General features: G+C 40.3%; 1 protein-coding gene and 1 pseudogene across 1 annotated transcript in view; one reads left to right on the top strand and one right to left on the bottom strand.

Annotated features, from left to right (window-relative positions):
• The window catches only part of RYR2 (ryanodine receptor 2), a 721,218-nt gene that overhangs the window by 154,217 nt on the left and 550,692 nt on the right, over positions 1-16,309 (top strand). The window lies entirely within an intron of this gene.
• Positions 15,419-15,711, bottom strand: LOC115845756 (small ribosomal subunit protein eS27-like; annotated as a pseudogene).

The following is a 16,309-nucleotide window of genomic DNA, read 5'->3' as shown; positions in this document are numbered from 1 at the left end:
TGATGTTAGGTTGACCAGTGAATGTCATGGGCAGAAGCTCACACGTTAGGGCACATAGGCACCAGTGCATGCAGCGCTAGTGCACAAAAATCATTGCGTCTTGGCAATGATTTTTGTCTTGCTGTATTGCAGTATGTATGAAGTAGCTAATGGTGTCAAAGCTTTCGCTAGTAACCATTGAGCCGGTGACAGAAACAGGTGCCATCGTTATGGAGTTTGCTGACTCCACTGTTTGCTTTTACAATAGTGACAATTTTGAAGGTCCAAGACTATGGTAACGTGAGGAGCTGTGTGATTTCCTTCTGTAGGGGTGTCTGTGTGTTTCGTTCAATTGAAGCACACTCTCTATTCTATTACATAAAATAAGATGTGTTGAGATGCATGCGTAATGTGATTTCTTTTGAAAAATGTTTGAATAATACAGTGGTTGGACTAGAAGTGCTGAGTAGTACTTGCTTTTTGAGATGCTGCACACACACACAGACACACACACACACACAACATTTTGTTGGACGTGATTTTGGAAATATGTATATATGTTTACATATATTAAAGCTTGTTCTAATCCTCTAATTTTGCTACTTATATATTTTTTCCTTTGGGAAATATGAGTCCAAGTGAATTAAAAATGCCAGAGGGGGGAGTGTGGTACACCTGAAATGTCCTTGGATTTTAGAAAGATTCTACTTCTCTTTTTCTTAATTTATAATAATTTTTATTAGAAATATAATAGTAATATATAGGAAAACTTGTAGGAAAATATAAAGAAATAAAGAAATGTAACAAAATAAAAATTACTTGTAATCCTGCTACCCAGAGCTAAGCTGCTGTTAATATCTAATATATTTTATTTTTTTCTATATATTTATGTGTATATTCTTCTTTCCTTTCATGTTTAACAATAAGTTTGGAATCATTCATATCATGCATGTCCTGTTTTTCTTTGCTTTTTATATCATTAGCATTTCTGTGCCAATAAACTCTTCGTAAAAATGATTTTATAATACGATGACTGCCCCATATTCCAGCTATATAGTATGTTTTCCTTCTGAAATGTTGGGGATTCTCTATTGCATGTCACAGAGTCTTAGGTACGATTTTTCCCTGTGTGCCCATCCTTGAAATAAAAGAGCTCATCTTTTACCAATATTCTCTTTGTTCTCAAGTGCTCCTAAAACCACCCCTCAGATCTGAAGGTGCAATTGACATGTGTAGGCCTGGCTGGTGTCTGGTGTCCAGCATGAGTGGCTGTAGCGGAGGGTGTGGGAGTTGGTGGGTGTTGACCTTGTTTGAGTCAGCATTTTCCCCTGCTCCTCTGGTGAAGGTCTTCTCCCTGTTTTTTTTCCTGTCTCCACCATACTGTGTCCTAAGGCACATCAACTCTCTCAGTCTCAGTTCCCCCTGACAGTTGGCATTCCTGGGAGCGATGGTCTTGTGAGACTCTGTGCGGAGAGGTTCTGATGCCTGCCTGGGGCTGTCGGATGGAGGAAGCTTCTCCCACCATCTCCAAAAGCAGGCTCTGGGGTCAGCAGTCCAGCCTGAGTGAGGCAGGACTAGGACCACCTGGGCCAAAGTTTGGGATAATTCCTCAGAGACTGAAAACTACGTAATTGATTTTCTGGTGCTGTTATTGTTGCAGCCTTCATGTGTTGTCATGGATATTTCTGTTGGAAAATGGTGGGAGAGCAAATGGAGTTGATTGAGTTGGTTTTCATCACACAGAGAAATCTACATGCTACTGAGGGAATGGGTCTCATGCAGTGCCATGTTCGAGTTCAGCCTTGGCCTTGGATACTACTGAGGTTATCGAATGGCATTCCTGGATGCATTTGTGCAGTTCTTCCCTGTGGAAATAGGGCATAGAAACTTTTAAACTTTATCTGGTCCAGAGATCACTGAGTTCTAGGCTCACCGTGGCCCATTTCAAGTGCAGTGTGATCCCATGGCACGGACTCAGAGAGCTGGGGCCATGCTGGCCCTCCCTCGTATTTGACTGTATGTGTACAGCTAATTAGTTTACTCTGCAGTGATGCTAGAGAGGCTAGGAATTGGTTGTGCTCTTTGAGTCAGCCCGTGTAGCCTGATAATTTTGCATTTGTACCGTGAGTAACCCTCTGACATTTTTTCAGAGTTAATTTTCAGATGAGGAAACCTTTAGCTTAGACTTGCTAGAGTTTTCATAGCTAGTAAGTGGTACAGCTGGGATGAAAATTTGGTTTCCCCTATACCAAGTCTAGGACTTTTTCTACCATTGTGTCAGTTCTCAATGCAAACTCACGAATCATTTATTTTCCAGGAGGCAATTTTATTGCAGTAGATTTATTTTTTGGTTTATTTATCCATTTGACAGGTCTCGGAACCATGATTTCCCCACTTTTAAGAAATATCAACAATGCCATGCTTGATTTGCCTGAATGCCCAAGTGCTTTCCGTGTGTACTGAATAATTGCGGTGTGTGTTTAAGGATTATTCTTAGTGACTCACCCCACTTAATTTCACTCCAACTAGCATGACTTATTACTCCTGAGGATGGTTGATAAGTAGGGTATCCATCTGAGGAAAGTGTCACCTTTTATGTGGGACATACTTAAGAGAAAATTGATGATGGAAACAAATGAAGTTAATTAGTTGAGGGAAATTAAATAGATAAATAAGATACTTGAAGTCAGATTTGCACAGAGCAACAAAGATACTTGGCAGTTTTATGACAGTGCCATCTTAAATCTGTTTGGTAGATGACTAAGCATTACAAAAATTGCAGACATCTGTCCTGTTTTTGACTGTTTCTTGCAGTGTTTTTTTTGTCTGGTTGTTTACAAAGGATGTTCTTTGGGGAAAAGTTCAGGAAATACTAAACACAATGGAGAAAAAAATTAGGTTCACTCTTAATCCTATAATCTGGAGACGGGTACCCCCATACTTCTTTTCTTATACTATATATTTATAAAATTCTTTTTTAATACTATAGATTTATAAAAAAGCAAGCTTTCAACCTGGATGTAACAGGTTCGTCACCTTCCTAAGGGGAGCGGGTGGGAGGTGTTGGGAGATGGCCAGGCTACCAAGACTTGGGGCTGGAAAGAGGAAACGAAAAGTGAGTCCTAAAATCTTTTAGTACTTTTGCTCTGGGCCAAACAGAGCTGCCTTTGGTGTTTTTAATGTCCCCTTAAGTTCCATTCTGCCGATAAATATGATCTGTCAATGAACTTAAAAAATTATTAATGAACATCTAAGAGGTCCCGATTTTTCAACATAATGAATAATACTACAGGGAAAATCCTTTTACATGAACCTTCGTGAACATAATAAATTCTTTTCTTAAGAAACATCCCTAGGAACAGCATTGCTGGATCAAAGACATGCATCTTTTTTTTTTTTTTTTTTTGCGGTACGTGGGCCTCTCACTGCTGTGGCCTCTCTTGTTGCGGAGCACAGGCTCCGGACACACAGGCCCAGTGGCCATGGCTCACAGGCCCAGCCGCTCTGTGGCATGTGGGATCTTCCCGGACCGGGGCATGAACCCGTGTCTCCTGCATCGGCAGGCAGACTCTCAACCACTGCGCCACCAGGGAAGCCCCAGACATGCATCTTTTAAAGTCTTTTGAAACAAGTGTACCAAGGAGTTTGACATTAGAAATTTTACAAGGAATTGCAGTTCTTGAGCAGTAGGAAAAAAATGGTCCAAGAAGCATGTGCCACACATCAGATGCAGTCAACTCAGAGAAGGTAAGGGTATATATGGTTTAAGTTCATTCTGTTCTATAAACAAGACTGGCATCTTAGTTCTGGCACTCGTTATACTTTCACTGGGCCTGGGAATTGAGCCAGCAATACCAGGGTAAAGCAACCTTGAAGAGAATTTTTTTTTTTCTTCCCAGAATCATTTGAAAAACTTTCCAGGAGGAAAATCTGTAGCACTGGCAAGATTTGAGAGAAATACTTTCTCCTTGTAAAGCACAGTGCCTCTGGTTCATCAACCTTCAGTGTCTGAGATCTGATTGGTTTCCTAGGCACCTATAACTCAGTGCTTAAAAAAGAACATCACTCTTAAAGTATGACATACTGACTAACTAAAAGTAAACTAACGTCTCTAGTATGTTACCATCTTGCCAGCTCTTCCCACCGGCACTTTCTTTAACCTGTTAGGTCCTAGTGTTTGTAAGTCATTATTTAATACTATACTTATAAACACTTTACTATTTTTCAGTTGCCCTCTCTGAGCATTTAACATTTTCAGTTTTAAAATATCCTCCAGGGCTTTTTTCATTTATTTTGTAACAATTTAACTAGAAGTCAAGATTAGATGAATAGATAGCGTTTCCCACTGACATTCTTTTTCCTTTAGGATTTCCATACTGTTGCCTTTTAAAATCCTTTTCATGTGAAAATCAAAGGCTGATAGAGAAAATATACTAGATTTGAAATCTAGAAAATGAAATAGCCAGGGCTCATCTCACCTCCAAACCCACAATCATTTTTGAGAATTCATAAGCCTACAAGTCAGAAGCATATTTTGTATGGAAAACCAGTATATGTTTTAGAATATTGCAGAAGGCTGTATTTGTGAGTTCTAAGCCCCTTAAATATTGATAAATATTGATTAGCACTGGTATGACTCTCTAGGTAGTTGTCTCTGGTTTTCAGGGGCATATATTTATTATTTATCGGTCTTCTTTTCTAAAACAAATTAAGATGCTGTAAATGAAGATTCCTGTTCACTGGCACTCCTGAAATCGTATGGAGTAGTTTTTATGTATTTATGTTGCCGTGTTTCCCTTCTGTATTGGCGAGTTCTGCATCTGCAGATTCAACCAACTCAGGGTGGATCCGTGGTTGTTTGGATCTGCGGATGCAGCACCTGCGGATGCAGAACCTGCGGATACGGCGTGTGGGCTGTAAGGGACTTGACCATCTGCAGAGTTTGGTACCTGGGAGGGGGGGAGGGTTCTGGAACCAATCTCTCTGTGATACCAAGGGCCGACTGTATTTTAAGTGGGCGTTTTTGATCTATAGTAATCACTGTAAACATACTCAAATACTTTTTATTATATTCATACACAAATGAAGAGGGTGTTTTCCCTCTAGGTTTTGAAGACTAGAAGATACGGGTTTCCTAGTTTTGGAACCCTGGGAAATTACTATATCCTCATCTTTAAAATGGGGGTTATACAGGATATAGATGAAAACTATTCAGCTCAGTTCTTGGGATACTGCAGGTGCATTCCATGATAATTAAAGAGCTTCTCTATTAATTCATAACAAATAGTTTGAGGGGTTAATACTGTTTACTTGCAGTCTCATGTTGCCAGAGTTTCATATTTTAATGGAGTAACATTTTATTTTATTTTTTAAAATTGAGGTATACTTTACGTCATGTTAGTTTCAAGTGTACAGCAAAGTACACATTCAGTTACACATGTATATTCTTTTTCACATTCTTTTCCATTATAGGTTATTATAAGATATTGAGTATAGTTCCCTGTGCTATGCAGTAGGTCCTTGTTGTTTACCGATTTTATATACAGTAGCATGTATATGTTAATCCCAACCTCCTAATTTATCCCCTCCCCCCTGTGCCCCCCCCCACTGTCTTCTTTGGTAACCATAAGTTTGTTTTCTATGTCTGTGGGTCTATTTCTGTTTTGTAAGTAAGTTCATTTGAATCATTTTTAAATATTCCACATATAAGTGATATCATATGATATTTGTCTTTGACTTACTTCACTTAGTATGATAATCTCTAACTGAGCTAAATAGTTTACATATACATCCCGTATAAGTCCCATTTTAAAGATGTGGATATAGCAATTTCCCAGGGTTACAAAACTAGGAAACCCATATCTGCTGGTCTTCAAAACCTAGTCTGTTTTCCATGTTGCTGCAAATGGCATTACTTCATTCTTTTTTTATGGCTGAGTAATATTCTACTGTATATATATACCACACCTTCTTTATCCATTCATCTGTCAGTGGACATTTAGGTTACTTTCATGTCTTGGCTATTGTAAATAGTGCTGCTATGAATATTGGGGTGCATGTATCTTTTTGAGTTAAAGTTTTGTCTGGGTATATGCCCAGGAGTTGGATTGCAGGATCATACGGGAATTCTATTTTTAGTTTTTTAAGGAATCTCCAAATATGTTCCATTATATTCTAGTAATTATATTATTCAGATTGTGTTAGGTCACAACATTTAAGGAATTAAAAATATGGAACTGTCAAAGTGTTATCTCATGCCATAATAAGCCAGTATTTTAGTTTAGAAAGTATAAATTAAAAATATTTAAGGAAAGAACATGTTATATCATTCTCAGTGTAAGTCCTATAACAACATATGGGATGAAAAATATTAGTCCAGTAAGATCATGTATATATGAGGACCTCTTGCTTTCAACTTAAATTCACTTGTGATTTTTGAAGACTTTTCTGGTTCATAGATGAAATTCAGGTTCTGTATAACATCTGAATCACTATGAATTTAGTCTTTTCCACCTATATTCCTGTTTTAATAGGTATTGGTACATAATAATGCAACACTTAGCCTTGAATATTGGGCTTTAAAGCAAAAATTTCTTTGCTTTTTTCAAAAAGTCAATAAAATGATAAAATATGTTGGGGACCTACGATACAACCTAGAAAAATGACGATTCTAAGCCTTATGTTGGGGTTAAATTGATTGTAGGTTTTAAAAGCTGTAATATATTCAATGCATTATTTAAATATTGCAATTTGAAGCATTTACTATAGGGCCTGGTATAGCCCATGCTCATTGAATGGTAGCACAATGCCTTGTGCACAGTGGGTATTTAATTAATGTTTGTCCAAGTGGAAGACTGCGCCCCACACCTCTCCTGCCCCTCCAGGGGACCTGAAATTCTAACTACTAAACAGTGTAGTATTTAGTCTCTAATAGGAAGTACGGTTCTTACACAATGGGTGCAGGGCTGGTGGGATAAAGCCTTTTGGACCTCTGCCCAAGGAGGCTGCCCACTCTGGAGGAGGCTTCCCCAGTGGGCACCGTGACTGGCGGGTCACTGAGCATCCTGGGTGGAGAAGTGACCTTCAAAAGGGAAGTGATGTTGCCTCATCTTCAGTCACAGCTCTGACATGTCTTATTTACTTGATTTTCCTTTCAAAGAAATCTTTTGTGATCTTTTGCTCTCATTCTCTGCTCTGTGTGTTGCTAGTTCCCGGTGACATAATCTTGATAATAAAACCTTTTTGATGCAAACTATAATATATAGGATGGATAAACAACAAGGTCCTACTGTATAGCACAGGAAACTATGTTCAATATCCTGTGACAAACTATAATGGGAAAGAATATAAAAAAGAATGTGGACTTCCCTAGTGGTGCAGTGGTTGAGAGTCCGCCTGCCGATGCAGGGGACACGGGTTCGTGCCCCGGTCCGGGAAGATCCCACATGCCGCGGAGCGGCTGGGCCCGTGACCCGTGGCGGCTGAGCCTGCGCGTCTGGAGCCTCTGCTCCGCGGCGGGAGAGGCCACAGCAGTGAGAGGCCCGTGTACCGCAAAAAAAAAAAAAAAAAAAAAGAATGTATATGTATGTATAACTGGATCACTTTGCTCTGAAGCAGAAATTAACATAACATTGTAAATCACCTATACTTCAGTAAAAACAAAAACCCAAAAAAGACCTTTTCCTTCTTGGCGACTCAGGCTTCAGGTGACTTGTTGAGCTACTTATCTTCTTGACGTTAGAGTCTAAAAGATATATTTTTTAAGACAGTGGATGGAAAGTGAGATGTACCTAAAGTGACCATGGGAGTATTTGGGAAGGTTTAGTTTGGGATACCAACTAGTTGTTACCAAGGGCTTCAGGCAGTGATTAAAAGAAGAGGCTTTGGTGACAGTTGGCCTGGCTTTGAATGCTGGCTGCACACTACATACTAACCCTGGGCTTCTTACTTCTCTGTGCCTCTGTCTTCTCCTCTGTCAAATGGGGATAATAATAGCACCTAGCTGACAGGATTGCAAAGTACTTAAGCAATGTCTAGTGCATAGTAAAAACTAGCTCAGGAAATGTTAGTTGTGGTGATGCAAATTCCAAGGTCCAGGCACGGGAGGATGGAATTGGGAACTGTGATTATATGGGAACAGTGACTGCTGACTCCTGTTCCCCTGTGCCCACCAGAGGGGACCTCTCTTTTCTCCGAGGCACCTTGAGTACCCGCTGAGAGAGAGCAGGGATCTGTACCTCGAGTTTGTGGTCTGCCTACAGAGGCTTTGCTCTGTTGGTTGGGCTCAGAGAGCTTATTACTGTGGCATTCAGAATGTGAAATAATAGTTAATGGGGACAAGGGAATTTATGGCAAAATTTAAAATCACTTAGTGACTAATAACTTAGTGCTCTATGAAATCTGTATCTTGGTATGCAGGGTGGCTGTGCTATTAACATTTCTGAGCTATTTAGAAGCTGGTTGGATGCCTTCTGTTACACATTCATTTTTCATTTTGCTCTTCCATTGAGGAAACATCAGTAGGATTTAATAATTGCCTGTCATCTCTGGAAAGATAAGTAAGATAATAGATTATTAAGGGTTATTTTTCATTTTGATGGTGGATAAACATTAAGAGGAATCCTTGCTGAATGAAAACTGTGATTTATTGATTATGATTACAGGATTAATATGAAACCACTCAAATGTTTCTCTGCTCATAGATTCTTTTCCAGTGCTACTGTAGGTACGATTCAGGAGGACTATTAGCTATGAGTATTTATTAAGTATTGAATACCTGCTGTCTCACAGGAGCTTCTCCCAGTAGGTGATTTGTAATTGAGCAAATGCAGGCTAGGGGAGGTTGAACAACTACCCAAGATGTTACAGGTTTCACCTCCTAAGCACATTGTCTTTCTCCCGTACTTCGCAAATCAAGGCTTTTGATACAACTGATTGCTTCTTAAGAAAAACTTATTTTTCAGCTTTAGTAAAATCCAGCCATCTTCAGGAGGCAGTTCACTATGGTGAATTTGGCATTTGGGTCCTAGGGTCAAAGGCTGGGTTATGGGGAAGAAATTACATAATGTATATGAAGGTATCTAGAAGGGACCTGTCACACAGTCAGGGCTTTCTCTTCACGTGGCCTCTGGCTTTGGGTGGGGTGCCCACCGTCCAGTGAAATACAGCAATCAAGAGAACAAGCCAGGGGACTTCCCCGGCAGTCCAGTGGTTAAGATTTTGCCTTCCAGTGCAGGGGGCATGGGATCGATCCCTGGTTGGGGAACTCGGGTCACGTGTGCCATGGAGTGTGGCCAAAAAAAAAAAAAAGAACAAGCCAGGGCATCAGATATATCTGAGTCTCACTCTCTCACTTTGGGCAGGAGACCACTTGGGGTGCTTTTGGCTGCAAATAAGAGACTCTTATTTTCAAATGCCTTATACCAAAGGGAATTGCTCAGTGAAGTCTAGAGGTCGAGCCCATTGAGAGGTGGTTGATGGAGGCGATCCATCTCTCTTCTCTGTTACACTTGATGTTTGTCTGTTAACTCACAGCAAGTTGGCCACGGGACTACCGGGCATCACATCTGGACGTGACAATGACTAGAGGAAGAAAAAAGACCATTTCTTATTATGGTCCTTGACTACTAGAGAGGAACATTTTCCCAGAATCCTTTTCCCCAAGAGACTTCTCTCAGGTCTCATTAACCAGAGAATGGTCAAATGCCCACTCCTGAAATAATTACTAACAAAGTGAGAATAACCTCTGCAGCTCAGAGGGGGGTGGCCCCTTGAGGCACATGAATACCTGCACAAAACTGAGATCCTGTAGAGAGTCAGAAGGAGGGAAGGGATGTTAACTCTTCTCTCTCAGCCTTTATTTCCTCACGTATAAATGGGGGAGCACAACACTTACCTCACATGACTGTCAAATGAGACAGGCACCAAAGGCCAGCATCAGAACAAGGGCTCACCGTGAATTTGAAGGAGCATGAGACCAGGGCCACGAGTTCCGGCTTCTACTCGTGCTTAGTTACTTAAAGCTGTGCAATTTTTTTTTTTTTTTTTTTTTTTGCGTTATGCGGGCCTCTCACTGTTGTGGCCTCTCCCGTTGCGGAGCACAGGCTCCGGATGCGCAGGCTTAGCAGCCATGGCTCACGGGCCCAGCCGCTCCGCGGCATGTGGGATCTTCCCGGACCGGGGCACGAACCCGTGTCCCCTGCATCGGCAGGCGGACTCTCAATCACTGCGCCACCAGGGAAGCCCAAAGCTGTGCAATTTTAAACAATCTCAGAATCTCCTTTTTCCACTTGCTCAACAGCTATCTTTTGAGACCTGCCATGTGGCAGGCGTTGTTCTGAGCAGCAGATACAGGACATACCTTCCCCATATGTATGTCTGTGCTAATAACTATGATTATAATGTTGCATAGCATGTATGATTGATTAGGTACTCACCGTTGAACACCTGTTGTGTCCCACACTGTAGTGTTCACTCTATGCCATTATCTTGGATGCTCACAATAGCTTCTTTGAGCAGGTATTTTGTAGTTGAGGAAATACATATAGGAATGTCAGGAGAATAATATCAAGAAGTAGTGGTTGGGGAAACCACCTCCGAGAACAAAACTATCCTCAGCGTTTGGAAGGAGTCCAGCAAGGCAAAGTCTGCTTGTCTCTTTCATTCACTAACATTGGAGATATGCCTCCTGGCCTTGGAAGTTGCTAGCTAAAGTATCTTACACATTTATATTCTTTAAATCCATTACTTTTCTGGAAGAATGTTCATTTATTATTATTTTGATTAGTAAAAGACTTGAATGAAAGTATTGATTTGATGAAACACCAAAACAGGAGCTCACGTCTGCTTATTTAGGACATTAAATTTAGTTGATGAAATGTGCAAGAGGAAGTGTGACTTTCCTGAATAAAACTGTCAGTAGTAGAAATAATTTGATTAACTTTGTTTTGGTCACAACCATGACCTTTTTGTGGGTTCTTTTTGGTATATAGCTGTTTTTATTTAGAACTTATTTAATTTCTCTCATTATTATAATTTTTAGCATATAGATCTTATATTTATTTTATTAAAATTTCCATAATGATTTCATATGATTGGTATTTTTTAAGGCATTTTATTTTAAATATAGGAGTGTGTACATGTCAATACTTTATAGGTCTTCCAATGATAGGGAAAGATGTGATTTATTTTATCTTTTTTTAAATTTGTAATTTAATTTTTATTTTTGAGGTAATTTTAGATTCATATGTAATGTTAAGAAATAATAGAGCTCTTCTGTACTGGAAAGATGTGATTCAAAAAGAGAAGGGCATGGAAATCCTGGGAAATTTCAGGCCATCTCAGACATTTTGCTGATAACACCTATAGTGACTTAGACACGTATGCTATCAATTGTTTTAAAAGAAAAATCTTTTAGTGTTTTAGTACTTACGTATTCTCAAGTAGAATTAGTAGCTGGTCTCTTACCTATTTCTTGATTTAAATGCGTATAGAGCAACTGTGTGATTTAACAAGGAAGGAGATGCTTTTATGTCTTTTTCAGGTGGCTCATTGAAGTGACCTTTTCCGGGTGGTGGTCAGCGTCAGCACAGACGTGGGTAATCTTTTCCATGTCAGCAGAGCAGTGCCACAGCCCTTTCAGCCTGGACCCCGGGGGAATGATGTGTTCCATTTTGTAAATGACATCACAATCTTTCAACTGAACAATGAGTCACCCTGCTCGTATTTTGTCTTATTATGTTTTGTTTTTTGTTAAGACAAATATTTGAAATGTAAGCAACAGCATGTTCCAGGGCAGACGGTGTGAGAGGTTTGGGAGTGACCGTTGGCAGGGACTATGGAAAGGAGAGGCTAGTGGCTACAGGAGGACCTGTGTGCCTGTTTTATCCTGGGACTGTTGCATTAGTGTAACATTTTGTATCACCTTTCGGAATGTATCAAAATGGACGTTTAGGGCCAGTGGATATGTTGGTTCAAAAATAAGCCAGAGAGAATCTCTGAATGTTACAGCTCTTCAGAGATACTCAAACCTCTTAATTTTGTTCACCCGGAGTCCTGTCTTTTGCTGCGTCTGTCGTCTTTTTCCTCACATTTTTGGTAGTACTCTGGAAAGAAATGTCTTTCTTCTTCCTTGAGGTTTTCAGTCTGCATTGAAGGTCTTGATGGTACCTGTGAGGTAGATAGAGATGCACTCTGCTTTTAGCCTTGGGGAGATTTTTCCTAATAGTCCAGTAGTAATAGCATTTTCCAACCTCAACCTTATGTTTCTTCCTCAAATTATTGTTTTCAGGATAAATATGAGGCAGGCTTGCCCTGCGTTACTTGGGGTCAGCATTTTACTTAAGATCTTCTTCCTTTTTAACAATAAAAGTCGGTTTAAAATGATGCAAGTTTGGTGAGCACTAAGAAATCTATAGCCTGTAGTTGAATAATAGAAAAAAAGTTAAGACAATGAAAAGATCTATAGCATCCAGCGTTTTGCTTAATTCCCTGTTTATAGCACCTGTTTCTCTAGGTTAGAAGATGAGAATTCTAGAACCTGTGGCACCTGCCTTGTCCCACCAAGACAGAGTGGACTTACTTTTCCAGCAGTAACTTAAGGTACTCTGTGCTTTTCTAAAAACGAGGCATCTCTGTGCTGCCGGTCTGCAAGCTTCCATCTGAGCTGTGGTCCTGCATGCTTGCTGTCAGAGCAAGTTGACCCCTTAAGAAAAGACGCGTCCTCAAGAGTAGTGCTGGTGATTCATCTGAGCCTGTTAACAGGACTCTGTATGTCTCTGTGATAGGCAAAGAGGCATGTGTGTTCCTGAACAATGCTAAGTTAAGGCATAAAGTCGATTTTGGTTCCTTTAATAAGAGGAAAGGTCTCTGATAACCTAACTTCATTCCCAGAGTTGGTATTTTAGCTGTAGGCATATTTGGTCAGTTAATATGTACTCTGGTGAGTCAAATAACAGAACTTTCTTTTCTCCTCCTATTTTTTTAAGGTATGTAATACAGGGAGAGAAGTAACTTCTCTCCCTGTATTACATACCTTAAAAAAATTACATACCTGGGTCATAGAAACCCTGAGCAAAGGACGCATAACTTTTCTTCTGTCATCCAGAAAAATATTTGTCCACACCACAGGTTTGCCCTGATCAGTCTATCATCAGGCAGATTCACGCACATCACATGTTTGGGGAGCAGCCGAAGAGCAAGTATTGACATGAAAAACAAGAGCCGAAACAAAAGAAAACAGAAACAGAAACAAAGAAATTTTGTGTGTGTGCCAAATGGTGTACCCTTGTATTTCCTCTTGTGTTGTAAGACAAAACTGTCTTTTCAGGTGACATCACCCATAGTGGACCAATTTGATTCATTTTCCTACAACTTTTCCATTATAGGTCATTTTTCTTGGAGTCCTACTATAGACATGAACTTATAAAATGTAATCTAACCTATCATGGACGAGTATTTCTTTTCAAGTCTTGTGATGCAAAATAGTAATAGTAATAACGGTAATAAAAAGAAATAAGAAAAATGGTAATATTAGTAATAGCTAACATTTACTTAGCTTATTATATCTAGGCGTTGTTCTATATGTTTACATATATTAATAATCGTAAGTTACTATTATTATCCCCATTTGACAGGTGAGGAAACAGAGGCCCAGAGAAATTAAGAAATTTGCCCCCAGTTTTATAGTTGGCAGAGAGGGGTTCAGATATTGCATTCCAGCTGTAGATATTTTGCCATTAACCACTATGCTGTGTTTCCAGAGGTCCTGGTTATTTTAGAACATTTGTTTGTTCCCTGTTGCATCATCAGTGAGAGTTTTGCTTTTGTTTGCATCTTCTCAGGTGGTCTTGGTGTTTTGTTCTTTGAGTAGACCCAGTCAACAGCATCTCGTTTCTTGCCTAGGTTCTGAAGAATGTGGGAAATATCAATACAAGAGTAAAGCAGATGAAAGATTAGAACATCACGTTTATTACTGATGGGGGAACCTATCCTTGTGTGCAGCATGTTCCCAAGAGGAAGAAAGGGCAGAGCTGAGCCAGGCGTGCCTACTTTTCCCCAAGTTTCCCAGTCAGCTGGTTCAGGTTGGCTCCTGGGGGTGGCGAGAGTGATGGGGCAGAGGGAGGCCTGGAGTGGGTGGTCAGGGAGAATCCTTCCCAACAGAAGCCAGGAATGGTGAGCAAGGGCTGTTCTTTAATGTTAGAGATGTGAGTTGATCAAGTCTGAAATCTAGCGAAAAGTTAACATTACTGTTAGAATTAGGAAATGGGACAGGTGGCTCTGATGTTTGGGAATAGTTTTGTGGTTTGGTGGGAAAATTGCGTGTTGGTATAAATATAGTTGGAATCCTGAGTTTGTATTAAATTGCTGCATGTCTCACCTCTCACCGCTTTCTAGGATTTAAAAGCGTATCCCTCTGGACCTAGGTCCTGTTGTTTCCTTTCTGTGTCTTTGAAGCGTTTTGTCTTTTCCCTCATGTTTTCAATGGTGTTGCTTACGTATTTTGTTTATTACTGCCAGTGTGACCTATTCTTATGCTTTAGAAGGCATTGTTGTCTTAGGGAATGTTATATGATACGAGTAGTTATTCTGTTTATTTAGAAAAACACCTCAGATCTCAAAGCAATTTAGAGACCTCAGAATACAGCCTCTGTATAGGCGTTTTTGACAGAGAACTTAGTAGATTTAGAGAGAGCTTGTTCCCTATTGTAATCACCATTTAAGAGTGTTTGAAACAGCGTTGCTACTTTTGGGGCATAGACCAGAAGTGATTATTGGTGAAATGCATTGTGCTTAAAAGTGACGAGACAGTGTAGGAGGCCAGGTTTTAATTTCTAGAGGTGTCATCTAGAATAGAGTGGGGAGGGCATTTGTGTCGCGTAGTGGTTTAATAACAATTACGTGCAAACGGTAAGGACTTGTACTGTCTAAAGCTTCCATAAAATGTTATCTAAAAGATGTTGCCAAATTCTCTTCCTTTTTCATGGCTTTGGAATGCTATTTGGTGTATAGCTTGAATGAGAAGCCTTTGGTGACAAGAAGGCAACAGAAGAAAAATAGTGATAGCTAACGTCTATTTGCACTCAACAGTGTGCCCAGAACTGTGCCAGCCACTCTAATTCTTGCTTCTTTCAGTTCTGTGAAGTATTCTGCAGGTATGGAATCACAGGCTTTCAAGGGTGAAGTTACTCCCCCAGGGTCACGCAGCTCATTGGTGATAAAAAGCTGTAAACCCAGCTCTGCTGACATGTTATAACATGTGTCCCTGAAAGGGAGAGTGATGGGTGGTGCTTTATCTACCTGATTTTAATTTGGTTGAGAAGAGAAAGCTGGAAAATCCTTAAATATCCATATGTTAACTGAAAAATAATCTAATACTAGAAATGTAGTACTTTATGGACTTTTATGCATGTTGGAGGTGGATGGTTTTTGTTTGTTTGTTTTAACCCAAAGTGTGTTTATTGGGACGGTTTCCCATCCATCTTGATTCAGGCTGCTTCCATCTGAAGGAGCATCCTCTGCAAGCCTTGCTTTTCCTCCTGTAGGCTGGCAGAGGACAGTAGAGCAGCCAACACCCAAAACTACTGTTTGTGCATGGCTGAAGACGGTGGTGATCTCAGAGCATCCTGGGCATTTCACATCCATGCGATGGGAATTGGGGCTCTGCACCAGGCGCTTCTCGTGTTTCCTCTTCTCTTCTGGAGAGGGATGAAGGAGATCCTTTGCGAGAGGCATGTTCTCCTGGGGAGGTCATCACTGCCGGAAACGGACGTGGATGGTTTGACGTTAGTGCTTTTGTTCCTTTTGAATTTCACTGTGTTTGCTGTAGTAGTCTGTTAATACTTCCTGAATGACGGACTTTGGTTGAAGGCCTGTGTTCAAGGGCTCAATGGGCAGAGGCATCCTAGATCTCTGTCAGGGAGTTGAAGTAGCTCCTATCCTGGTGGTCCAGCCGACTGGGTGGAAAGAGGCTGGGTCGGGGCACGGAGGCGGCATTTAATGTTAGTGCAGCATTCTTAGGATTCATATGCTGAGCGGTTCTTATTCTGTCTTGAGCCACAAAACACAGTGAAATAAAAACCAGACGGCTTTGGATTGAAGCTTTTTTTCCCCCCCCCTCTCTATATTGGTTTGGCCAAAAAGTTCGTTTGGGTTTTTCCATAAGATGTTACAAAAAACCCGAACGGACTTTATGGCCAAACCACTCTTTTTCCTGAAGTATTGTTGATTTACAGTGTTGTGTTCATCTTAGATCTACAGCACAGTGATTCAGTTATATATTCTTTTTCAGATTCTTTTCCTTTTTTAGGTTCTTATAAAATATTGAGTAGAG

This window comes from Globicephala melas, chromosome 16 (genome assembly GCF_963455315.2).
Source record: "Globicephala melas chromosome 16, mGloMel1.2, whole genome shotgun sequence".
NCBI lineage: Eukaryota > Metazoa > Chordata > Mammalia > Artiodactyla > Delphinidae > Globicephala > Globicephala melas.
Note: the sequence above shows the minus strand (reverse complement) of the source record. Positions and strands in the feature narration are given on the sequence as shown.